The sequence below is a fragment of the Anas platyrhynchos genome, chromosome W (assembly GCF_047663525.1).
Source record: "Anas platyrhynchos isolate ZD024472 breed Pekin duck chromosome W, IASCAAS_PekinDuck_T2T, whole genome shotgun sequence".
NCBI lineage: Eukaryota > Metazoa > Chordata > Aves > Anseriformes > Anatidae > Anas > Anas platyrhynchos.
The window spans coordinates 7,989,801-8,016,293 of NC_092620.1; the positions used below are offsets into that span (position 1 = coordinate 7,989,801).

The 26,493-nt window shown below is 39.7% G+C and overlaps 1 long non-coding RNA gene and 1 pseudogene across 1 annotated transcript; one reads left to right on the forward strand and one right to left on the reverse strand.

Annotated features, from left to right (window-relative positions):
- Positions 1-542: 542 nt before the first annotated feature.
- LOC140000581 (uncharacterized) lies at positions 543-9,236 on the reverse strand. Its single transcript, XR_011805626.1, has 4 exons — positions 9,047-9,236; positions 8,639-8,727; positions 1,690-1,752; positions 543-1,146 (listed from the first exon to the last, which is right to left on the reverse strand). It is a non-coding gene; the product is annotated as an uncharacterized lncRNA (long non-coding RNA).
- Positions 9,237-9,628: 392 nt separating this feature from the next.
- On the forward strand, positions 9,629-22,349 carry LOC140000559 (serine/threonine-protein kinase RIO2-like; annotated as a pseudogene).
- The last annotated feature ends 4,144 nt before the right edge of the window (positions 22,350-26,493 follow it).

A 26,493-nucleotide genomic window follows, 5' to 3' on the forward strand; every position in this document is an offset into this window, starting at 1 on the left:
GCATGCAGAGAACTGCATTAAAGGCACTAAACCAGCCGACACAGGTGACCGAACAGTGAACTGTGCACTTGGCAATGAACAGAAAAATGCCTGCTACACAAGCATCATCTGGTCTTTGGTTCCTCCTGTTTGCCTGAATTACTGTCAGAATTTCAAGGACTGTAATGGATGGCGCAACTATTTAAAAGAAAGCAATAGATTTGTTGCAACAGTGATAGTTTTGAATATCTTCAAACCTTTTCTTCAAAAACAATGCTTGTTGACAATATAACATACCAATTCATAACATCACCATTCTTTGCAGAATAATGATAAAAACTCATTAGCAGTAACAGGCTTTGAAAAATAGGCAGCATGTGTAATTTCAGCACTTCAAAACTGTTTGCAATAAAGTCACTTTTAATTATATTTCTTTATAAAGAAAAATTATCTAAAGGATTAAAAATAGAAAGTCCTTTCATAGTAAAGATTACTAGCACTAGACTGCAAACACTGTAACCAGATAAAAGCACTTGTACATATATGCAAAGTGTACATCTAGGTTTCTGTATATAAAAGATCTTATACAACTTCTTTTATTGCATTGCTGCTTCAGAATTCTGACAACCACAATATTCAAAACGCGAGTTTCACTGAAAAAGCAGGATCTACTGAAAACAGTGGCTTATTTAAACATACTTTACATATAAGCGCATGAAATGTATAAAGAAGCATTGACATCTTGAAAGATTACAATGCCAAAAATTGCGTGAAGCTACAGTAGAAAAAAAATCCAAATGGTATATGCATATCCATTGTATACATCAATTATCTATTAACAAATTCCCAATGTAGATAAATTCCTCCTCTGTTCAAAAATAAAAATAAAAAAATCATAAGTTAACACTTTTAAAAATAAACGAGAACGTACAAGTTTACACCCTTCTAATCCAACCACATTTGCTTTTTGAAAGCAAATGCAAATTCTAAAAGTGAAATATTAAAAGTATTTAAAAACGAAAATTTTTCACTTAGAATTATTATCCTACCTTGAGAACTGCGGTTTCTTTAGCCAAGCAAAATGCTTGGTCCTTCTGATGTTTGTTCCATTTTCACATCAAGTGGATATTAATTTTAACTACTAGCTTTCACTGAGAATCTTTCATTCTTGAAGAGAAATAAGAAAATTACTTATTGAAAACAAACAAGTCTCATTTCAAGATAGCAGCTTTTAGCCAATAGTTTTCTGATTTTCTACCTTTTGTTTACTACTGGTTATTCTTACTTGCCTGAAAGACTGCTACATTTCTCTTATCAGCAACATTATTCTATTTTTTCTAAAAATAAGATTGAAAAAAGAGAGGAAGAAAGGCTGTAAACAAAAAGCTGTAGAATACAAAGGCAGTTAAAAGTTGGCTTCACAGCTCCTCAAAATAAATACTGAAGGATTATGATTCTGTAACCACAATCAGGATCTTTTTTACATCAAAGCTAGAGAAAAAGTAATGATATTAGTGCTTTGGACTCTAAATGGAACATACTGTTATTGCTGGGCAATAACTGTCCTTGTGCTGAGTGACAAAAAAAAAAGGGGAAAAGGCGCACTTCCCCTCCCACATTCCCTGTATATCTCTAAAAATAAAGGACAGGTGAATATTCAAGGTGAAAATCAATATAATTTTTAAGATAGCCAGGAAGCCTTTAAATTACCTGAAGCACATTCTGTGCTCATTTAAAGAACATTCTGTATGCAGGCTGTAGTAAGAAAAGTATCTGTAGAATTAAGCAAAAGATCAATGAACAAATTTTCAGTGTACCACAAACACAAAGAATTCATAATGTAATAGTTATAAAACAATTGACTTTATGATTGTTTAATATTATCACAGGCTCATAGAGATGTATATTCAAGGTATTATAAGGTTGCATTAAAGAAGGTCACATTAAAGTGAGGACAATAGCTCTGAATCTCAAAGGATTTGGTCTAAGAATGTATTGGAAAACGAGAGATTCATAATAGTTTTTTCAGCCTGTTTTAGCATGTTTTCTAATACCATGAAGTCTTATGACATATTTAAAGTCAGTTTAAAGCTTATTTTTCTTCATTAAGACAATAAAGTGTGTTTTTCCTACATTCATGCTCTCTATAGCACTTTGGTTTGCACTTCCGGATGCAGCCCAGCTAGTATGCATTTTCTTCTACGTTCACTAATGAGGTGGTACAAAAATAAAAATAAAAATCAGGGAATAAATTAGGAGACTAAAATGCAACCTACAGTGAGATGCAATCTACAGGTGGAAAAACATAAAAATTGAGAAGTATGTCAGCGTAAATTCATAGAATCATAGAATCATAGAATATCCTGAGTTGGAAGGGACCCTTAAGGATCATCAAGTCCAACTCTTGACACCGCACAGGTCTACCCAAAAGTTCAGACCATGTGACTAAGTGCACAGTCCAATCTCTTCTTAAATTCAATCAGGCTCGGTGCAGTGACCACTTCCCTGGGGAGCCTGTTCCAGTGTGCAACCACCCTCTCTGTGAAGAACCCCCTCCTGATGTCAAGCCTAAACTTCCCCTGCCTCAGCTTAACCCCGTTCCTGCGGGTCCTGTTGCTGGTGTTAATGGAGAAAAGGTCTCCTTCCTCTCGACACCCCCTTACTAGGAAGTTGTAGACTGCGATGAGGTCGATTGTTAATTGATTGTTAATTGATTGTTATGCTCTGGTAAAAGACGTATTCAAGTGGAGAAAATATCTGTCCAGGCTTGGAGTCAATCATATGCAGTCAGTAGAACCTGGCTCAAATAACAAAACCAGTTTCTGACACTAGGTCCTTACTACTTCAAAAATGAGCAGCTAGGTTCATTTGATGCTAGACACTGCCCCTCTGGTAGTCTACCCAGGGCCTAGAAGGGACATACCTCCAACCTCTAATGACCTAATAGGTGGGCTGGCAGGAAACTGGCCATCCAGAAAATGACAGGTCCAAGTTTGAGGTTTGATAGGAAGGTTTTGAGAGCTCTCGCTTTGTCACAGCCTGCCAGTTTTCTATGCCCAGGAGAGAGCTCTACTCTTTTTCTTCTCATGGTTTTATTCTCCATCTGAACACATAGAAACTGGCTTCAAAGTCTCAATTCTCCCCACACTGTGATCAAATAAATGAAGTAGTATCGAGGCTCATTCTGATCTCTCCACTCTAATTTATGTACCAGAGCTCTCTAAATGGCATCTGACAGACAAACTCCCTCTGCACCCATGTCTCTGGCTGGACAGCAATTCAAATTCAAATAATAATAATAATAATAATAATAATAATAATAATAATAATAATAATAATAATAATAAAGCTCTCTGTCTTTCCTTCCTTTTTTGAAAACTAAGCAGTTATCACAATGACAAAGAAAAATGACTGCCCTCCTTAAGACATATGCAAACAACAGATGATTGATGATTATAGAATTTGGCTTACAGAACCTTAGTAACCAGTCAGAAGAACTGCCAATGGCATATACATGTATACAATTTTACCACATGGCATCAGCTTGTACCCACCTCTGACTGCCACACACCTTAAGTTAGCACCACTCAGTCTGCAGGAAGGGGCTGTTACCTGCCTTTAATGTTAAATGTTTAATGTCTAAAAAACACACTACCGTGTATAGAACTTGTTGGAAGTCTCTCACCAAACATAAGAAACTTAACTAGCTTAGCAAACGAGCCAACCTTTCAGACTTTATGTTTATCCCTACTACTGAGAGCAGTACCACCACGATGAGGCAGAGCTGAGAAGCCTGCATGTGTGGAAAGAAACCTCACTAATGTACTGCACGAGCACTAAGCTTTACATACTGCTCAACATGAGCATTAAAATAATGGTGTGCTTTGCAAGCCCTATAGTTTTTAACAAATAAAAGAATCTGAAAAGCTGAATTAGTAAGTATTTTAGGAAAGACTTAAGTGTTAAATATTCTGTATCACTGAATTAAAGCTGAAAGGTTCCCATGTTATCCACTCTAAAAATATCCACTACCCTGCTTTACAGCCTTTTGGAGGCTGTTTTCAGCTACGATGGGGGAATAGACCCCAGCTAGACCTCACACGTATCAGACAAGCCTCAACTCCAATGCAAACGGAGCTGTCTGACCACCAACTAAGGCTCATGAAGTGACTAAACACTTGACAAGTGCCAAATGCTGATCTAAAATTCCAGATATAAACATGTAGGTAACATAGAGCCACCACTGTGGGCTCTTTATACATACAGCAATTACTTTTTTTTTTTTTTTTTTTTTTTTTTTACTAATTCACACACCTTAGCAATTACCTAAACTATAAACTTTAACGCTCCCACAATCTATTCCCTTTAGGTTTATTACTAATTTTCATTTGAAACGGAACACCTGAAGCAATAAAACTGCTAAGCATTCATATCTATCTTGAGAACAGTAGTTTCCTAAAACTACTATGAAAGAGCCCACTATATGAACTGCACTGTTCAAACCTTACACTAACCTACAGCTTTTGGGGATTTATAAAACTCCTTGCAGAAGAGAATGTGTGTTGAGGGATTTCTTGAAACAGCAAAAATCCCATGGCTTGCTGTAGCTGAGCAAACCAAGCTACCAGGGCAACTATGAGAAGTTCCCATGACAGTGTTCCCACATCGCCCAATTGAGGGATTCAGAAAAATATTGTTACCAGTAGCTGGCTTCAAGGACAAGGTCTATGTGACTGCTAATCACAAGGGGGTTGTTTTCTTGCAGGTGGGGTTGTTTTCTTGCAGTTGTTTGTCTGAGTGCTTTTGACCAATAATCTTGTGTGAAACACTGTCCACCCCTGTTAAGTTCTCTATAAAAGTTAGGCTATTCGGGCAATAAAATGGAGCATGATCTGACTCTACTGTGTGTCTGTCGTGCTTTCGGCCGTGCTTCCTGCAACATATGGCGCCCGAACAGGCTGAGACCTGAACAGGACCTGAACAGACATCGCACCGGAGCAGGACATCGCAGCACCGGAGCAGACATCGCAGCCGAGCACGGACATCGCAGCGGCGCCGGGGCAAACATCGCAGCGCAGCGGGACACCAGCAGCACCGGCACATCCGAACGCAGGTAGACCAGGAGACCAGCGGCGCCGGGACCGGCGGCGCCAGGACCAGCGGCGCCGCGATCTCGCCGCGCCGTCGGGACTTCGGAGCGCCCATCCGACCGGCGCTTCAGCAGACCGGACACCGGCCCGGACACACGGTACACAGGCCTCACGGTGAGACGCGGTACTCCCGCTGAGAGACGCGGAAAACGGTGGGAAACGGGGTTTTGCGGCGGGACGTGGAATTGCGGAGGGCCGTGGGAAACGGAGTTGCGGCGGGACGTGGAATTGCGGAGGGCCGCGGGAAACGGAGTTGCGGCGGGACGTGGAATTGCGGAGGGCCGCGGGAAATTGACGTGATCACGGTGTGATGCGGGACATCCGAGATCGAGTTGCTACGGGAGACCAGAGGCATCAGTGGACAACGGCAGCCGACCCTCACCGTGTGGCGAGTCGGCACAGAGCAGAGGGGCGGACATCAGGACCCTGCAGCCTGTCTGACGTAACCATGGAGGCAGCGGCGGCTGTGCTGCTTCTCTTTGGCATTCTTTTTATAAGAGGTTTATCTTGCAATGCAAAAAAGACTATTCGTCCCCAGATCGGTGTTATAACTATGTTTCTGGATAACATTCCGTGGGGTTGCCTCAGTCTACGGACTATTAATGACGATTTAGCTCTATTGCAGGGCAGGAGTGCAGAGACGCAGATTACACTGCCAAATGCCCACCGGCAGGCTCGTTCACAAACAGCTTCTAGGATTGCAGCTGGCACTGCCTGCAGCCATATAGCAGACGTTACACTCTCTTTCCTAACTAGTAATCATGTGTCTCATCCATTTGTGGTGAATGGTCAGTGGCAAAAAGAAAAGGGGGAGAGTAAGGGGCGGCAAAGACAGAAACGGTACCAGGAGGATGCCACTGACACTACTAGCACGGGTAATAGGAGTAGTATAAGTGACATAGGTGCAGGGCGGCGGCAGGCACTGCCGCGCTGTGGGGCATTCTGCCTGCTGCTCGCCCTCACCTGCCTGTGCACTGCTGCCGACAGTGCTAGAGCAAAATGTGAAGACTGCTCAGACGGCAGTGATGAGAGTGCTTGTGTGAAGAAGATGTATGTTGAATCTGACTTTGTGTGCAACAGTGGTCAGTGTGTGCCAAACAGATGGCAGTGTGATGGGGATCCGGACTGTGAAAATGGGTCTGATGAGACTGCTGATCTGTGTTATATGAGAACATGCCAGGTAAATGAAATCAGCTGTGGTCCTCAGTCAACCCAGTGTATCCTGGTGTCCTGGAAATGTGATGGTGAAAAAGACTGTAACAGAGATCCTGATTGCAAGGATGGAAGTGATGAAATTAACTGCCCTTCTCAGACCTGCAGGCCAGACCAGTTCAGATGTGAAGATGGGAACTGTGTCCACGGAAGAAGGCAGTGCAGTGGTGTGAGAGACTGTCTGGATGGCACGGATGAAGCAAACTGTAACGATGTTATTCAGTGCTCAGGACCTGGCAAATTCAAGTGCAGAAGTGGAGAATGCATAGATATCAATAAAGTGTGTAACCAGCAGAGAGACTGCAAGGACTGGGGTGATGAGCCCCTGAAGGAATGCAACATACATGAATGTGACTGTCCAGCTGGGTTTGAGTTTGTAGACAAGAGAAACTGTGGAGATATTGATGAATGTCAAAACCCTGGTATCTGTAGTCAAATCTGTATCAACCTGAAAGGTGGCTACAAATGTGAACGTAGCCGTGGCTATCAGGTGAATCCTGCTACAGGAACCGGGAAAGGGCCATACTGGTACAAAAACACAAATAACACCTGTGATTACAATGACGCTGCTAAGCAGGGTTTAGGGGTTTGTAGCATGGAGACAAGGGGTAACAACTGCAGTGTTTGGAACAATTGTGCAGCTTTGGCCTTACCTCCTGATGTGCTTCTGATTTGTGGGGATGGGGCCTGGCAAGGTATCCCTGCAAATGCTATCAGATGTCCATGTTACTTAGATAAACTCATTGTATTTGCTCCTAGCTTGTTACAGTTGCGTGAGATCACCAGACATAAATGGGCATTGCTTGCATCGGATTGCAATGATAATGTTGAATTGTGTGGGGTTGCAGCTAGAGCGGCATTAGCAATTTCAGTGCCTGGAGTGGCATCTGCGGCCGCACATAACATCTTAGAAAAATTGGAATGCTGGGCCGAGAGGCAAGCCTATGCCACGACAGAGATACTTGAGATGTTACCAGATCAAAATAGTCTGCGACATCTGCTTTTACAGGATCAAGCTGCTATTGACATCTTGCTTTTGGCTCAAAGGAATGGGTGTGAGGACTTTAAGGGAATGTACTGTTTAAACCTTTCTGATCATAATGAGCCAATTCACAAATCCATTACTTTCCTGAAAGAGCATATGAGAAAGATTCAGTATGGTATCAATCCTTTCAATCAATGGTTCACTGACTTGTTTGAAACAAGGTGTAGATGGTTGCTGGGTTTAGTCACAAGGGGATTAAGGATTTGGTTTATGGTGGTGGTAATCATCGTTGTGTGTTGTAAGTACAGCTATAGAGTCACTTGTAAAACTGCTGTGTCGGGCTTGGTTTGCTCAAAAGAAGAAGGGGGAATTGTTCAGGGATTTCTTGAAACAGCAAAAATCCCATGGCTTGCTGTAGCTGAGCAAACCAAGCTACCAGGGCAACTATGAGAAGTTCCCATGACAGTGTTCCCACATCGCCCAATTGAGGGATTCAGAAAAATATTGTTACCAGTAGCTGGCTTCAAGGACAAGGTCTATGTGACTGCTAATCACAAGGGGGTTGTTTTCTTGCAGGTGGGGTTGTTTTCTTGCAGTTGTTTGTCTGAGTGCTTTTGACCAATAATCTTGTGTGAAACACTGTCCACCCCTGTTAAGTTCTCTATAAAAGTTAGGCTATTCGGGCAATAAAATGGAGCATGATCTGACTCTACTGTGTGTCTGTCCTGCTTTCGGCCGTGCTTCCTGCAACAAATGTGCAGCATTTGTACACTTGGCATGGATTCTGCTATTCATTAGAAAAACTTTATAAACGCTGAGTTTTTTCTGACACCACAATGATCATTCATGTACATACACATATACATGCATGCATATAAAATGGGTGAAACCTATAATGCTTAAAAATACAAAAAAATGAATGTACTTATGTGTATTCTTCATGATGTCAGCCAGGTCCTTAGAAGTATACTGACCAGTCAAAAATAACAGTATTTTTTACAGTGCTTATTAACAGTTACATCAGTACAGACTTCTAGAGAAGTTTCATGGTTAAACTTCTGACTTTAAGATCACATTTTGTTTTTTGCTTTTTTGTTTGTTTGAACTGTTCGTCTGTTCATGCTGAAATTTAAGATCTGATTTCACAAATTCAACTTTCCAGATGCCTTAAGAGCCAAGAAATAAATTCTGGATAGCCTTACTGTCCACTATACTATGCATATATTGAAACAGCCAGCCTCTTAATTAGCTGATTATACAGGGAGTTAACATCCCCTTTTTTTGCATGGAGTTACCTCATTTGGATACTCACGTTGCAGTCACATATTCCTCATGTTTCTAGCAGAAATACTTTATAGACTAGTCCATATAGGCAGCTTATAAGAAGGACTACACGAGGACCTACATGAGAAACCAGAAAATAATTTCTCTGCCATGCCATCTTGCAGGACGGAGGGGGAAGGAACCACCACCAAAAAACACTTCAGTTTCATCTCTAAAACACTGCCGCCCCCCAGAGGCAGCGTTTCGCGAGCTGCAGCTCTGTCAGCTAAAATTTGCAAAATTCGAGCAAAATTTGAGCGCCTGAGAAACATTGCTGGGCGTTTTCGCGTTAACCGGTGCAGACAGAGGTAACCGTGATAACATATAATGGAAAACCAGCCTCCGTGAGCAACATCACACCGCAGGTTAGACATGATTTGTTCCCAGGTATTGCTACCTAACCACACACGGATGGGATGGCTGCAGCTGTATTTCTGCCTCTTTGGGCCCCGGTATTAGTTATGGCAATAACGGGGTGTCACGGCGAAGAAACGTGTCCGCCCCGGGACTCGAACCCGCAACCCCCGGGTCTGGAACCGCCCCGCCCCGCCCCACTGCCCTCTGCGTGCGCACCGAGCGGGGCTGCCAGGCGCATGCGCACTGGGAGCCTCCCCCCCCCACACACACCCCCACACACACCCCCCTCATGGCCATGGGCGGTGGCCGCGCATGCGCAGTTGCAGCCGGGGGCAGCGCTCTGGGTGTCTGGTGCCCTGGGTGGTGTTCCCACTGGATCGGTCTGGGCAGATACACACGCAACCCCATTAACTCTTTTAGAGTAGAGCGAGGGGTTAAGCCATCACCTTAAGGCTTATTCTGTCTCGATTCGTAGAGGCTTGTTTTGTCTCTATTTTGAGTTGTAAGTGACTTTGCTACCGGCTCGGTATGCGAAGATACTTCGGAGGACACGCGTCTCTATGTAGCTGCCAGGACCCAAAATAGGCTCCGCCGGTAGGGCGAGGTAGGGGAGAGAGGGGCGTGCGCATGCGCGGTGCGTCCGCGTGAGGCCGGCCAGCCCTGTGAGGGGGGTGCGGGCGCGGCCGCCATGGGGAAGCTGAACGTGGCCGTGCTGCGGTACCTCAGCGGGCAGCAGTTCAGGGTGCTCACCGCGGTGAGACGGGACGGGGACAGGGGAAGGGAAAAGGGAAGGGAAGGGAAGGGAAGGGAAGGGAAGGGAAGGGAAGGGAAGGGAAGGGAAGGGAAGGGAAGGGAAGGGAAGGGAAGGGAAGGCGCAGCTCCCCCCCTCCCCTCCCGTCCCCTCCCCGCTGATGCCGCCGACCGTTCCCTCTCGCCCCCCGGCAGGTGGAGATGGGCATGAAGAACCACGAGATCATGCCTGGCAGCCCGGTGGCGCCCATCGCCAGCCTGAAGCACGGCGGCTGCAACAAGGTGCTGCGGGAGCTGGCCAAGCACAAGCTCCTGGCCTACGAGCGGACCAAAAGTGAGTGTGGGGCCTGCGCTGGGAGCCTCCTCCCGGCCCTCCCGGTTCTTCAGCGCCACAGAAGTGCGGTAGCTTGGTCATTCGGGTATCCGGGGCGTTTGTGAGCCCCGTCTCGCCTTGGGGCTAGCTAGGGAATGTGAACTCCTTCAGCAACAAATGGTGTTGGTGATTTCTGAAATTCATGGATTCGTTCGTCCAAATTCGTGGATAAAATAAATAATTGTTAGCTAAGGTAGTATTTAAGTTCACATAGGGATCAGCCCAAATGTGTTACAGTCTTACAGCAGACAAACTGGAGCGGACTGCAAAAGCCTTATACCTTCAGCCGGTCAGGAACGATCACTAAAGTAGTATTTATTCTGTCCCATTCTGTTAGTAGCGTTGGATTTCCTTTAGTCTTGCACTTGCATCTGGCTTTGCAAGCACAATGTGGGAGTCTTCATGAAATTCATCTCCTTTTTGTCTCCGTTTTTCAGACCATTAAGGTTTGGTTTAGGTCTTTGAAACAATCCTGAATCCTTGCCGTGTCTCCTAAGTAATCATCTTTCAAAGTAATCCTATGCAATTTGAACCATTGTCACTGCCTGCGTTACCAAGGGGCTAACAAAATGTCTGCTTTTTATCCAGTTAGTTTTCAAAAGGCTTGCACGAATTTAAACTTACTGTCAAGTTGGGTTGATACTAGCCAACAGTGAAAATACTATTTGAGTGTTGTGTACCATAAGCAGGAAAAAAAAAAAAGAGACCAAAATGAAACTTCTTTTAAAAGAAACACATGCATAATATGGAATGAAATGTTGTGTAATTTATTTTTTCCTAGCTGTCCAGGGCTATCGGTTAACTAATGCAGGATATGATTACCTTGCCTTGAGAACTCTGTCTTCCCGGCAAGTCATCAGTTCTGTTGGAAACCAGATGGGTGTTGGCAAAGAATCAGGTAATTTAAAAAAGTGTTTTCAGTATATAATTTTTTTTTTTAGAAGAAATGGGTCTGTATTTTTGTTAATTTGTTGGAAACTTGGTGAATTTACCTTTGGATAGTCATATCAGTTAATCTGTCAAACACCAAAATTTATGGTCACTTCAAGTTCTGTGTGAGTCTTGACTACATCTGATTTTTTTCACAAGTGTTGTTCCACTTTGACCATTTTGTACAATTCTTGGATGGTTCCTTAAAAGGTATTTTGCAAACAGGTGACAGTTGTCTTGTGACTTGCAAAGAATTTTGAAGCCTTCTGTCAAAAAGGTTAACATCAAATGTTTCATCCCACCTAAAAAAAAAAAAAAGTAATATACAGTCCAAACTATTGGAGTGCTATCTTGGTTTCTCATGCTCATATGTTGATTGTAATTTGGCACAGCATGTCTTTTGTCATTAAAAAATGACGAAAAAAAAAAAAAGAGGATTATTGGGGACAAATGGTAAAAATGAAACATAGCCAATTGCTAACACTGTTTTAAAGTAAGAGGTACCTTGAGTTTTCTGTCCAGTCAAGAGAAGTCTTTTCTAGTGTGCCATTAAGTTACTTCTTATCCCCTAGTCTGAAATATGTTTCAGATCAGATGGATGGTTCAACCAGATGATCTTGGAGGTCTTTTCCAACCGTAATGATTCTATGATATTCTACTAGTGGAGCAGCATAATCTCTTCACCAATGACTTCTTCTTGTTCAGATTTGTAATACATAATATACAAATTTGGTTGTCTTTTCTGTTAAAAGAAGTGTAGTAGACTTTGCTATTCCAGAAATAGCAGTTACAAGAAGTCAAGTAACCGATTTCTCACTGCACTGTTGCATTATATACCTGTCAGATACCATTTATTTCTCAGATATGTGCTGCTGTTTTTTCTCCTAGATATTTATATTGTTGCAAATGAAGACGAGCAGCAGTTTGCAATGAAATTGCACAGGCTTGGAAGAACTTCCTTTCGCAGCCTGAAAAATAAGCGTGACTACCATAAGCACAGGCACAAAATGTCATGGCTGTATTTATCCCGGCTAGCAGCAATGAAAGAGTTTGCCTACATGAAGGTAGGTGGTTGTTTGCACCATATTAACAACGATGTAATAGTCTGGAATGTACTTCTCAGATTATCTTCTCATCACTTCATATTTGCAGTATATGTTAGGATGTATGCTTTTTATTTGTTTTTTTTTAGTGGACTTAAAGTATACATTTCAGAGAATGACAGTGCTGATGCATTTTGTATACTTTCAAGTGACAAAATCAAACTTTGCCATGGAAGTCGTATGGAACTGAAGCAATTTCCATAAAATTTCAGGTGAAGCTGTCCAGTCATCTGAGTCTTAATAAAGGCAGTGAATAAACTATTGCCATTTCACTTAACCTTGTCTTAGGAAAGACTATATGCTAGGGAAAATTCGTGAAGTATCTACTAGTATTTTAGTCTTGTCAATTTGGATCACTTCCACAAACATAATTACAGAGTATTTGTTAGGTCTGTAAGCGATGAGTTTCAAACTGGGAGGAGAGCACACTGAGAGCAGCCCTGCAGAGAAGGACTTGGATGTTCTGGTGGATGAAAAGCTTGACATAAGCCAGAAGTATTTGTTTGCATACCTGAAGGCCAGCAGCCTCCTGAGCTGCATCAACAGAGGAGTGGCCAGCAGGTGGAGAGAGGTGAATGTCTCCCTCTGCTCTGCCCTTGTGAGGCCCCACTTGGAGTGCTGCATCCAGGTTTGGGGCCCCCAGCACAAGAAGTATGTGGAGCTGTTAGAGTGGGCCCAGAGGAGGACCACAAAGGTGATCAGAGGGGTGAAGCACCTCTCCTGTGAAGAAAAGCTGAGAGTCAGGGTTATTTAGCTTGGAGAAGAGAAGGCTTAAGGGAATGCTAATAGCAGCCTGCAGTACTTAAGGGGGCCTACTGGTAAGCTGGGGAGGGACTCTTTCAGGGAGTGTTGTGATAGGACAAGGAGTAACAGTTTTAAATTAAAATAATGGTAGATTGAGATTAGATACTAGGAGGAAATTCTGTGCTCAAGATGGTGAGGCACTGGCATAGGCTGCCCAGAGAAGCTGTGGATGCCCCATCCCTGGAGGTGTTCAAGGCCAGGATGGATGGGGCTTTCAGCAGCCTGGTCTAGTGGAGGTGTCCCTGCCCATGGCAGAAGGGGTGGAACCAGGTGATCTTTAAGGTTCCTTCCAACCTGAGCCATTCTGTGAATCAAGTGAATGATTTGGTAAATATGGTTAGAGCAAGCTAACAGAGCTACAAAATACTATGACCTACCTTTAGTTAATCTTTAATGTAGTGTAATACTGGATATTAATATTTAAGAAGAAACTTTTGCCTTACTGAGACTGAGTGTGGATTACCTGACCAGGCCAAACTGTATTTACAAGAACTGTTGAACCTTTTTCTAACACCCTATTCCCAATTATCTGCTGGTGGTTTCTTAAGCTAACAGACCAGATACGATTCTGCTGTTTTTCTATCCCGTTGTGTTTTCCTGCCACCTGCAGGATAACTAAACTCTGGAAAATACAGAAGCATAGTTAGTAGTGAAAGTTCAGATTGCTCTTCCTCCTTAAGCACATGATTTGACTTTTACAGTTAGCAGTTGAATAATGTGTAGGATGCTGCTTCCGCAATGGTGCTTAACTGCTTATCTTATATTTGTAGTTTGTCAGGTATGTAATGTTTTCTTAATGGTTATCTTTTATTTTTTCAATATGTTGTCTCTTTCCAGGCTTTGTATGACAGAGGATTTCCTGTTCCAAAACCTGTAGACTACAACAGGCATGCAGTTATTATGGAACTCCTTGATGGCTACCCTTAATAAGTTTGGAAGCTTGAAGTCTGTTTTACAGAAACCCTAACAACGATAGGTTCAGTAAGACAGCAGGGATGACGTTTTTCCTTATCGTGTGAGTTAGTTCTGATCATGCTGAATAAAGCATGAATAAAGTCAGGCCCAGAACAGCTAGGGTTCTGCTTCATTATATTTGGAGAAATTGGTGAGAGAAGGAAAACTAAAAACATACTCTCTTTGTCCAAAAAGACTGGTGGAAATAGACTTTTTTTTTTTTAAGTATGGAATACATCAGAGGAGCAATGTGATACAGAGGTTAGTGCTACAACCATTTTCTACACAGAAATTTTATGTTCTATATGTTATCTATTCAATGATATTCAATATTGATATATTCAGTATATCAAATATTCAGTATTGAGTTGTGTATCCTCCACGTTCTGAGCTCCAGTTCATGATCCATGTTGTGGTAAAGATTCAGGTAGGATTACAACTTGTACAGTTGCCATTGTAGAACTTCTGTGTTGATTTTTTTGGGGGGTGTTTGTTTTTTGTTTGTTTTATTTTTTATTTTATGTATTTGTGTGCATTGAACGCTGTTTTTTGCTCAAGGAAGATTACTTTTCTTCAGTTTTTCAACATCCAGAAACATGAAAAAATGTTGAATTTTGTATGTGAATGAATGGCTTGTTTTGTTTCCATAGCAGAATGCAAAATAGCTATTTGATACTCTGTATAATGTACAGTAACAAAGGTTCAGTGTAATTAATCCCAAAGTATACAGTTGAAGAGTTACATTGAAGAAGTGCCTTTGAAGACTTTATTCTATCCCGTTTCCCCGCCTTTGTTAAATAGTTCCACATCTGTCCTGTAGACAGAAAGCTTTAAAGTTACATGTGGGCATTGCAGGTGAGGCTTACCATGCTATCCCAGTTCTGCAATTTTAACTAAGCATTTCCTGAAGGAGATGCTGTACTAGATGAGAAATTATTTCAGGTGATCAGCATCTCAGAAGATACCAGTTTAGATGACTTCCAAATTCAAAGAACAAATGATATATTTTATGATACAGACCTCTGGCTATAAGAAATGTCACCAATTAATTTTGCTGTTAATATGAAAATATTCAACAGCAGCCTATTACAGAGCTGCTTGAATTCCATTGTGTTCTGTTTGTATGTGCAACTGATATGTTCTCATAACACTACAGTGTTGCATTCAGGCCAAAATATATCACAAATTAGCTGTAAATGACGGCTTCTTGACAGCTCCTGGTATAATAAGATAGCTGCCTATTTATTCTGCTTGTAAAAATAAGGTGATGTCTATTCTGCGCACTTTTGGGGCAAAACATATACTTTGCTTTTATTCTGGAGTTTATGCTGGAGTATATTCTGGAGTGCTTTAAGCTTTTTTTTTTTGTTTTTTTTTGGCTTTGCCTTATCCCCAGCTTAGTCTTGAAAACACTTTTTTGTGAGACATTTGAATGGCATTTGAATACAAGAAGACCTAAGTTACCTAAAACAATCCAGACATAAAAATTCGCTGATCCATTGTTTAAATTAGGCAGCATAACCATCGTGTTTGATAGGAGTACAAGAGACAAAGGGCTTTAGTTAAAACGAGGGATTTAACCTGGAGATAGGAGAAGCTTTCTCCCCATGAGGGCAGTGTGGTGGAGATTGCACAGTATGTTTCCATCCCTGGAAACTTTCAAGCCCGCATTGGTAGAGCTCTGATTAGTCTCATCTAATCTCAGAATTGACATAGCTATGAGCAGAGTATTGGACTAGTAACCTCTGGAGATCCCTTACGACTCAAATTGTGACCCTGTCATTCTCTCAGATGTAACTCATATGCCTTGTCTATATTTTTAAATTAATTCCTTCAGGGTTCAGGATATTTTCTTTTTTATTTAACTTTCCAGATGCCAAGTACACCACATCGAAGACCCTGCTGCTGTCTACAGTGAATTAATGGATCTAATTGTAAAACTTGGCAATCATGGTTTGATTCATGGGGATTTCAATGAATTTAATCTCATACTGGATAATGATGATCATGTCACTATGATTGATTTCCCTCAGATGATATCAACATCACATCCAAATGCTGAATGGTACGTACAAATGATGTATGCAAAATAAACCAGTTAAGTGCTGATAACAACAAATAGTCAACCATGATTTGTTTTCATAAGCCTGCTTCAAATTCTTTTTCTACTGTTTTCACCATACATTACAAATGCAATTTGTTTCATGAATGAGTAGAAATCTCCTTAGGATAAATGTGTAATTAATTGCTTCTCAGTTAATATTATTTCTTTCAATTAAGAAATGAATAGAAATAATCTGCATTTATGTATGTATACCTACACGTGTACTTTCTCACTTCGAGTCACTGATGGTTATTAATATTCAAATAAAAGGCAAGAAAGTAGAGTAAAAGTTTGTCATACCAGTAGACTTAATTTCCTTGATTATTGCATTTTTACAATTCTGTATTTTTTAAACAGGTATTTTGACAGGGATGTTAACTGCATTAAGGAGTTTTTTAAGAAATGCTTCAACTATGAGAGTGAGCTCTTCCCATCATTCCAAGATATCAGGTAAAAAATGCCAGCTGACTCGTAATTCCCCCATGTTATGGTAGTTACGTTGGTTTTCTGAGAAAAATGGATGCCTCTGAGAGATGATTTTAGAAGTGAACAGGGGGAAAAAGAGCCAATTTGAAATATTTTTGTCATTCTTACAGTAAAAAGGATACATACTTTCTTCACTGGCAGTTACTAAAAGTGGTTTCCAAAAACTGAAGCACGTCTTAAAATCTGCTGTCTCCTTTGTCTTACCTCTTGCAGCTAGGGGAAGGAGATACATCCAAATGCCGTAAATGTTACGGTGACGCAGAATTAGTTTCTCTGACTCTTAAAAACATATTTAACAGTCCTGGGGGATCAAGTATTAACTTAGTTTTTAATTTTAAATTTAATTTTCAAAATGCTAGTACATGTGGTGACCGCCTCTTCAAATATTATCTTCAAAATTTTCCTACTGTAGCTTGTCCCTTTTGAAAAGCAAACAATTTTCTCACATATTTTAAGAGCAAAGCTGATTCAGTTAAAAGGGTTTTATATCACTCTGAGCCCTTTCTCAAAGGGGAATTGTCTGTGTGTGTGTCAACATGTCCTTCATCGTTCTGTTTGCACAAGCATAATTTAAGTATTATATTTGTTAAAATCAAATTGTTTGCTTTCAGTAAGTGCTGATTATGAAGATGGAATCATCTTGTATGAAAGTCTGGTTCTGTCAGGCTACATTCTGCTAACTACCCAAAGCCCTGCACTGTAATATGTTACCTATGTTCCAATGGAGTATACTCTTTTTGTTAATAGCATGGTAATTATAGTCTAACTGGATAGTATTTTTAATCCAAAATACAGCATAATGATTTGATATATTAAAAGAAAGCTCACTTCTATTTCTTTCAGGAGAGAGAGTTCTCTTGACATAGAGATTGCTGCCAGTGGTTATACAAAGGAAATGCAGGAAGATGATGAGCTGCTTTTCCCAGAGTGCTCTGATGAGGATGATCATACAACAGAGGAGAGGGAATTTGTAGAAGATGCTGAAAGTAACGCCAACTTCCTCAGCCAAGATAAAGAAAACAATGCAGACTTCATATATGAAGTGGTTTCTGAAAGCAGAACCTCTGAAGACTTGTTATCACAGTGAAGATGCTGAAGCCACAGAAAGTAGTGAAAATTCACAAGGACTGAGTATGTCAGAGTTGAGTTCAGCCTTAGAAAAGGTTGAAGGGCAGTCTGTGCTTTCGAAGTCCAGTGAAGATGCAGAGAGTTGTGCACTTGGTTTTTCTGAGCACAAAAGAATACCTGACAATGCTGCTGAAAATCAGACAGAGGGCAGCAGTGATAAGGACAACGATGAATGCCCTGATCTGGTTGACTTGTCAACTTTAAATAAGGAATTCAGAATCACAGAATCACAGAATCTCTAGGTTGGAAGAGACCTCAAGATCATCGAGTCCAACCTCTAACCTAATTGAGACCTTACAGGTAAATACTTATATTTACTGTCTAGTGGTGTGGTGAAATTTTCTTCTTTTTTCTTTATTTCTAGTAATAATGTGAGTAAAAGTTTTTTTTTATATTAAAACGCTGCTGCTGCTAAGTAGCTTTGACAAGTGAGTTTATAGTTAGAGTGCTCTTTCTCAGCCTCTGCCCCTCATTCGGCTGAAATTAGCAAGAACAAGCTCTTTGGAATATATTATTCAAATATATTTTACTGAACGTCATACCATGTGGCTTTTAATGCCTTTACTGACACACTTGGAAATTCCTTCTTACCTTTAAGCTAACCCCTTCTTATATAAAATTCAAACTATTAGTTTGCAAGCTCCCCATGTACCTGAATGCATATATAAAGTTCATATACCCTGTTTTCTTTTTGAATTTTTCCTTTTTCATGAAATTCTACGCCTAGGCAATGTACAGAATCTGAATTAATCTTTTTAGTGTTCTGAAGCTTCTTTTTCTTACACTACTTTGTGTAGTATGTATGTGGCTATTGCACTATAATCCTTCCTGTCATAAAATGTGTTTTTTGAACTAGTGTTAATATTTCAAATGTAAATGTTCTTTCTGTAGTACTCAAATGTTCTGCTAGCACTTTTGATTGTATATCAAAAAAATGACTGAAACATGATGCTCACTGAATGGAATAAAACATTAATTTACATATTTTAGAAATGAAGACAGTATGGTTCATATTGCGGAGCACAGAACAAGAACTAAAAGTACGTCAGCCAGCAGTGTTGGGAGCTGTTCAACCATTCCACCGGTAATTATTACTGCTACTGTCTAGTTTACTCTGATACCATCTTAGGACGTAGCTGTTGAAGATATTTTTACAAATACGTAGTTAGCAGTAACTGTCTTTAATTGATTACTACTATGTACATCTTTGGTTTGTAGTTCCATGTTCACAGAAAATAGGTCTGATGCTTTCTACATGTTTACAAGTGAATTATATCCAGTGCTGTACTTCATGTGTTGTTCTTTGCTCTTTCACAAAAGCTCTACTCCGGCATTAGCAACTTTAATTTCATTTCTGTTGCTAGAAATCAATTCTGTTGCCCATAATTAATGTTTTTGTATTTTAAATTTGCATGCGTGAGTAAAGATTTAACTTGGCCTTTTTTCATCTGTCTTTTTAACACATCTCTTACCACATTTCTGAAACATAGATATGAATTCATTGTAGTCATGGTGTCTTTGGCAATATGAATTTGACTTTCAGCATTACATAAATCAATACTTTGTGGCAGAATTTTACATCTTTCTTCATCCCTACTCAGTATACTATCCAGTATGGCTACCTCTATCACATTTTAAAGAGTGTGTCTAAATTTTAAATGGAAGAAAGGCCAGTTTTATGCATAAATAAATGTGTTAGGGAACAGCATGTTTGCAAGTTGTGTAAGACTTTTACAGGACTTCGTGTGAAGGAAAGAGAGACTTTTGTTAGTCATCCCTGTTCTTACTGTAGGACATGGCCTTGTGCCTTATTAAGGAGAAAAAGAATTAGCCTTGAATTATGAAATGAAGTAAAGAAGAGCTAGGATAAATGCTAGGATAAATGCTAGGAATCGCCTGGCTTCTGATCCATGCGATACATATTTTTTCCCTTTCAGTTTGCTAACCTAAATGTGTAGGATTTCTTTTGGAATCGCCTATAGATCCCTATTTGAAATTATATTTCTGTACACCAGTAGGTGGTAGCAGTGGTCACTCACTGTAGAAACCTTCCTGATTGTTTAGCGAACACATGTTTTTTCTGTAGGCAGACACATCGAACTTGTTAAAATATTCAAATGGCATTTAAGTACCTAATATTCTGTTCTAAAAGAAAGATAAAAGCAGAAGCAGCTTTCAAGAGATTCAGCCACATAAACATCCTGTGTCAATTTACTTTGTGTAATCTTTCCATTTATATGCTCTTACGCTAAGTAAAATGTTTCTGCCCATTGTTAAATCTTATTTGAACTTTTGAATACTAGAACTAAAGAAAGGATATGCATGATGAGCTATTTGTAACATCAGAACGTGATTGCAAAACGAAAAACACAAAAGGCACTGCAGTAAGACCCACTGAGCTGCTTAGAGCCAATGCCTGTTACTGCTTCTAGCACTTCTCTGTTGTTTATATAGCTTTCTCAATGAAGAAACACATTAAAACATAAGCAGGTTTCCAGATTAAACACACAGAAGGAATTCATATGGGCATGTATAAACAATAGCAGTAATAGCAGTAGGTGCAGTCATAGCTGGGTGACTGTGCCAAAAAGAAAGCCTTATGAGTTACAGACAATAAGCTATTCCAGACAAAATAAAATGTCTTGTTGTGCTTGTACAAATCTTTGTAGGGACTGCTGCAATTTAATTATAGGAAATAATGCAAACTATGCAAAAATTTAAATAATAAATGATAGATTTGTTTATTCATTTTGCTTACAGTCAGGCTTAGGATGATGGAGAGACTAGTGAGACTTGCATGCTGTGGTTGAGCAGTAGTATTTTGTGAATTTACATTTTTGCATAGTGAAAATATCTGGTATTTGTATTGCAAAGTTTCTTCTAGCGAGCCTTGTATGAACTGTGAAGGAAGTCATCTGTCCACTGAAGTGGGAGAAGTAGAGAAGCCTTCTTTCAGAGCTCTGCCTATAAAAAGCAGAGGATGACAATTGTCTTACTGACAGAAGAAAAACATCAGTGGCCCAGTTTAAACTAGTTCTTACCAGCTTTCCTCAGGAATTTCTTCTGGAATATTTTTAAAGAGCATTCACAGATTTAATTTCCAAAATGCTCTTGTTTAAATACTGAGTTCTGCTAAGCTTCCGAGGAAAGAAAGACAGATCTTATACTACTCTTTTTATTCACATTTTTGATAGTCAACCTGCATGTGGTAAAGCTTAGGAAACTACTATTCAGGTGAATACTATGTAATTACTACAGCATTCTTACTGAAATCAGCATTGGGTACCTGGATTTATTTACTACCTTGTATTTGCATAATTTAGTTGTATTAGTCACAGCAGTTTTTAAACAGTGCCAAAAGAATTCTTTCTGGTTCCTGACTTAACTACCAACTTACTACTTAATGTGCTGACAGTATCATAAACAAAAAACAAGGCAAGAGAAATTGGGGTAAATGCAAAAGAAATGTTACTAGATTGTGGGGTAATTTTGCACCAGCAGGTACCTCAGCTCCTCCATGCTTCTCTTAGCCCTGTCCTCAGGTGGAAAAAGGGGGAGAAAACATGATGATGTAAAAAATATTCATGGGTTGTGATAAGGACAAGGAGATCTCTCCTTGTGCTGGAGCAAACTCTCTTGGTCCTTTTTCTACTTACAAGATGTTTGTCAAATCTCCAAGCACAGGACATTATCATTTTTGCTGAAGGCATATGTTTTGCACTGAAAAGTACTGGTTCATTATGATTCCTGAATGAAAGGCACCTAAACTCTGCAAGATATCACCTAAGATGCTTTTTATTAGAGCTAACGCTAAAAGAAAAAAAAAATAGCACAGGTGATCGTACACCCCTTCAAATGCTAGAGCCCTGACCCTGACTCCAAACCACATAGCTATACTGTAGACCTTGTCTGTAGCAGAGGTTCTCCCCTTTCACTCAGTTGAGATAATTACATGATTTTCTTACAAAGAAACAACTCTGCTTGCTCAATTTCTGCTGTTGAGAAGAGGTGAAGTTCTTATTATAACTTCTTTCTGCTCTGTTAGATAAAGGCAAGACCACAGAGCAGTGGTAATCACTGGAACCAGGCGGAAGCTGCCTGCAGGCTCCTCTGTCCCAAGAAGCTGGCTGAGTTTGCCCCAGGCCAAGGGATTTGTGCAGCCCCACAGGGGGTTCTGGGGCCACACAGTATGGGCAGCACAGCACAGGGCAGGCCTGGGCAAACTCGAGTTAACCCTGGTGTGGATCACCAGCTGCTCAGCGCATGGTGGTCTTCTCGACAGGTTCACTACCACATGTTCATGTTAGTACTGAGAATACAGTATCATTATGGTAATGTTAGTACTAAATGATGTTCAAAAACTTCTGATACTGAATTGTTTATTTATTTGTAGGAACTGGTGAAAAGGAAGATAAAATGTCAGCTGACAAAACAGCAGAAGTCTGCTCTGAGGCGACGACTACAGAAAGGAGAGGCAAACGTTTATACCAAACAACGTCGAGAAAATATGCACAACATTAAGTCAAGCTTGGATGCAGCTAGTTTCTGGGGATAATTTATCATAGCTGCCACCAAACATGAGAAAACTCACAGTACATACAGCTAAAACAGTTACCTAATAACCAAGCATCCTTTTATACAGTGGAGGAAAAAGTTCTTAACAATACCGTGTATTTTTGGAAACTAATAAACATCACGCTGGTTCCTCTGGTTTTGTTTGCATGATTTTATTTTGTGTTCCTAGTTAAAAATATCGACTGTGATTTAAAATAAATTAGTAGTACTAGGTACGATCATTTAAGTACAGTATTTCCAACAGTATCTTGTTTTAGGTCAATTTTACTGTTTTTGTATAGATTAAGAATCTTCTGATGTGCAGAGGATTCCTCTTTAAAAATTTTCCTTTGTTCCTACAACATAAAATTTAAATGTGAAATTCTGCCCTCAGGTTACAAACAGATATTTGTTTGATTTAATTAAAAATCAAAAGGAAATAAAAACTGATAGCTTTTAACACTCTAAAATTTCTTTTGAACCTGTACAAGGATCATCAAACAACATGATAATGTACATTCTTTGAACCAAGCAATTCTTACTTGTTTTTCCTTTCACTCCAGGATCTTGTATAGATCTTGAAAAGATCTATAGATAAGAGAAAAGGAATAAATCAGTGCTGTAGAGATCTGGCAGTCACTCAGGTTTTGAATTTGGCTGTGCAGTTACCAATAAATCTAATTCATTTAACAATTTACATAAAGTGGTGAGCATTCTGAACTTCTCTTTTTAAAAAATATTACCATGTTTTTTTTTTATGTTATTTTGGGTCTCTGAAGACCTAGAAAAACAAGTATCTTGATGTATCTGTGATTTAGGTGAAGAGCCTTCCTAGAGACGTATGACATGGTAAAGTTTGTCATCAACCCATAGTTTGCAACGTTTTAAATCTTTTACTTGGCTGGGGAAATGAGGAAGTTTGGATTTGAGGTTGATTTTTTACTCACACCTGATACTATCTATATTCTACTTTACCCTAACTGAAAATCAGCTTTTAGTCTATTGAGAATTACAGCCTCTGTCCTGTCTTGCAGCATGCTCTGCTTTGAAAGTTTTCAACTTCTGTCTTTTTGCTTTTACAATAAAAAAACTAGTCTTAGCTAGCAGCGGTATACATTCTTAAAAGCATGGCAGGCCGGAGCAGAGATGTAATAGATAAGTGTTTCTTTTAGCATCAAAGCTTGTAGGCTGTTTCCTGATGCAAATAGCTCTTTTTAGCACGGGCAGAAAAGCAGCCTAATTGAATTTAATTTTATTTCCATTTTAAATGTAAAGGGAAAAAACATATTTTATCTTATCTGTTAAGGGGTTGTTTCAGTGACGTAATGAGATTTCAGTTGAAGCTCTTTGCATAAGATGTGCACACACTTTTTGGCTTCTAATTTAGAGCTTTCACAGTGGGTGAGTTCTTTCTGGTGCATGACCTGATCGTCTTGGTAATGGGTTCCAAAAATATACAAAGCCTGTCCCGTTTGATTGTGCTCCATGAGAATAGAAAGGATGGAATGATGGAAATCCATGCTGTTTATTTTCAAAATGTTCCTTTAAAGCATCCATTAACTCTTTTAAAGGTATTCTAATGGATGGCTGTAAGTTATCATTTTCATTTACTCTGCCAGACGAGACTTTTCAGAGAGTAGAGTAAGTGAGGAGTTACAGCTTAATATATCTTTATTAAGCCTTTTTTTTTTTTTTTTTTTTTCAAAGCAGCAGAATTCCTGAAATATCTGAATCATCACACATGGGATGAAGTTTAGAGTTCTCTTAGAGTGAACTTGGGAAAATGCAGAGGTTAAGACAATAGCATTATTGATTATCTTAGCGAATTCACCTAGCAAGGAATGTGCGGGTAATAACAAAATGGGTTTTAAATGTTTTAGTAAACAAACACAATGTTAGTTCATTAATTTGTAACAAAACATGAAGATAAAGAGTAGATACACCTTGTGCAACGCACACTCTATAAATGAAACGATGGAGATAAAAGGTTGCCCAGCAGTTTTCCACTGCTGCATCTTTAAAAAGAAAAAAATAATTTTTCTTTGGGAAAGACTGTACAGTAATTAAAGAACACACATCCTTACTTTGGGATTTTTTCCAAATCAAAAAGAAGACTTTACTGGAATTGAAAAGCTGAGCAAAGCAACTATTTTGTACAGTTTATGACTCTTACACAAATGTGTGTGACAGCAATGTATTTACATTCGTGCTTCAAGCTTTTGCCACTGCATCTGTGTTTGCCTTGATTGGAGTGCCTCTTCAGACCTCTGCATATCCCACAGGTCCTTTTAGATGTAAACAGTTTAATTCACTGGTATTTTAATACATTTATTGTATAGGGAGTAAGGAAACTGCTTTTCAGGAAACCAGATTCAAATTGGGTTAACCTAATATATCACAAGTTTAATTTTGCTAATCGGATTAATTTTCTATTTGCCATTAATATCCTTCTTCTCCAGTTACATAGTTACAGGAAGAAAAAAAAAAAACACCATACTTTTTATCGAATTTGTTGTTTTTAAACAAGAGCCTGCATGCTGCTTTCAGGCTATCACGTTTAGTATAGCTTTACATAAGTATTTCCTTATATTTGCAATCTTTTCCATAATTTGAGGGTTTGGGTGAGCAAGAGAGTCTCTTTATTCATTTGGTATGAACCAGAGGTCTTTGCCTCAGCACATCGCCAATAAACCGATGAAACAAACTTCTTTCTGGTGATTAGCTTCTCTCCCTGGCCTGTAGGTGGGTGTGTTTAACAGAAGGAAGGAGTAGGAATGCGCCTGTCAGCCTGCCTTTGCAGCTAATTAGCTCAGCATACAGCAAAGATAAGCAGTCCGGGGAGGTGGACCCTGCGGAGGGTCGTGGGATTTGAGGCAATGCCTGATTGGGAGACGTGGGGAGATTCCTCAGGAATCCAGAGTTGGTACAGGACTTGCCTGACTCAGGCATGAGGGCAGCTTGTGGCTGCTTTCTGGAAAAGCAGAGCAGAGATGGACAGAACCTTGGAGTCTCTGCAACTTGTAATTGCCCAAGTTCTGCCTCCTCGAGACCCTGCCCTGGTTTTTAAAGACTGTAAGTACCAAAGATAATGATTTTATTTCCCTGATAGTGAGTGTAGTTAATTCAAATGTCTGTTGTACCCAACAAATTAAGAGAGAGAAGTAATTAACATGCTTGTACATGTATTCGTGTGCATACCACAAACTATCATTATTTTATCTTGCCTATTTGAAGGCAGTGTTGCTGCTTATTTTTTAAGTTTGCATTTCAGAAAACTGATTCACAACTTTTACCTAGGATATTTAATTACATTCTAATAACATGGTAAAAACTTTACTGCTTGACAATTTTGGAAAACTTTATGCCAACTCTCTTTCTGTGGTTAGTTTGTCCTATAAATTACCTTTCTTGACTGTAGTACTGCAAAATATCAAATATTGCAATCTTAAAACATAAGATGTTTTCCTGCAAGTATATGGAATGTGATTTCCCTCCCCCCCCCCCATATCAGACTTGACTATGGATGCACTTTTTAAACCTGGCCAAAACACTTTATTCTCTCTTTCTCTCTCATTTTACAAACTATCCCTTGTGAAATGTTCTGAAGTACCTTTCAGTAGATGGCACATAATAAACTGGCCTGATGCATCCCTTGAAACAGAGTTCAATGCAACTCACATCACGGAAATAAGAGTATTTAAATTTGAATTTATGATTTGAGTGGGGCTATGCATGGAACAAAGTGCTATTTAATTAGTAATTTCTTAGAAAATACATCCACAGATTTCATACAATGGAAAAAACCCTCTTCAACAGATCAAATGAAACAATAGTTAAATTCCATTGTTCTCAGTTTTCTTCACAGGTGAATGAGATCTCTTGATGTCATGCCCCCAAATCTGGTCCTACATAAACAATTTGATTGTAAAATTAGTATTTTGCTGGGTGTCATTTCAGTCTGAATCACCTAGTCAATCATTTAACATGCAAACAATGCTGGAACAATGTTAGATTTTTAGAAGGGAGTTTTATTTATTTATTTATTTAACATTCACTTCTAATCATAATCTCCCGTGTGACCTGAGGCACACTGCAGAGACATTTATTTAATCTCCACTTCATTCTTTTGTCAACAGCTCTGTTAGAGTTAATAAAATCAGTCTCATACAGTCAACTGTTGCCTTCTAAACTTGCTGTAAAAGGAATAAAGACTTAAAGACATGGCTAGTGATGGACCTAGGGGAAAAACCCATGTACATCTGCATTAAACAACTCCACTTGCCAGATTCTTATGCTCATAG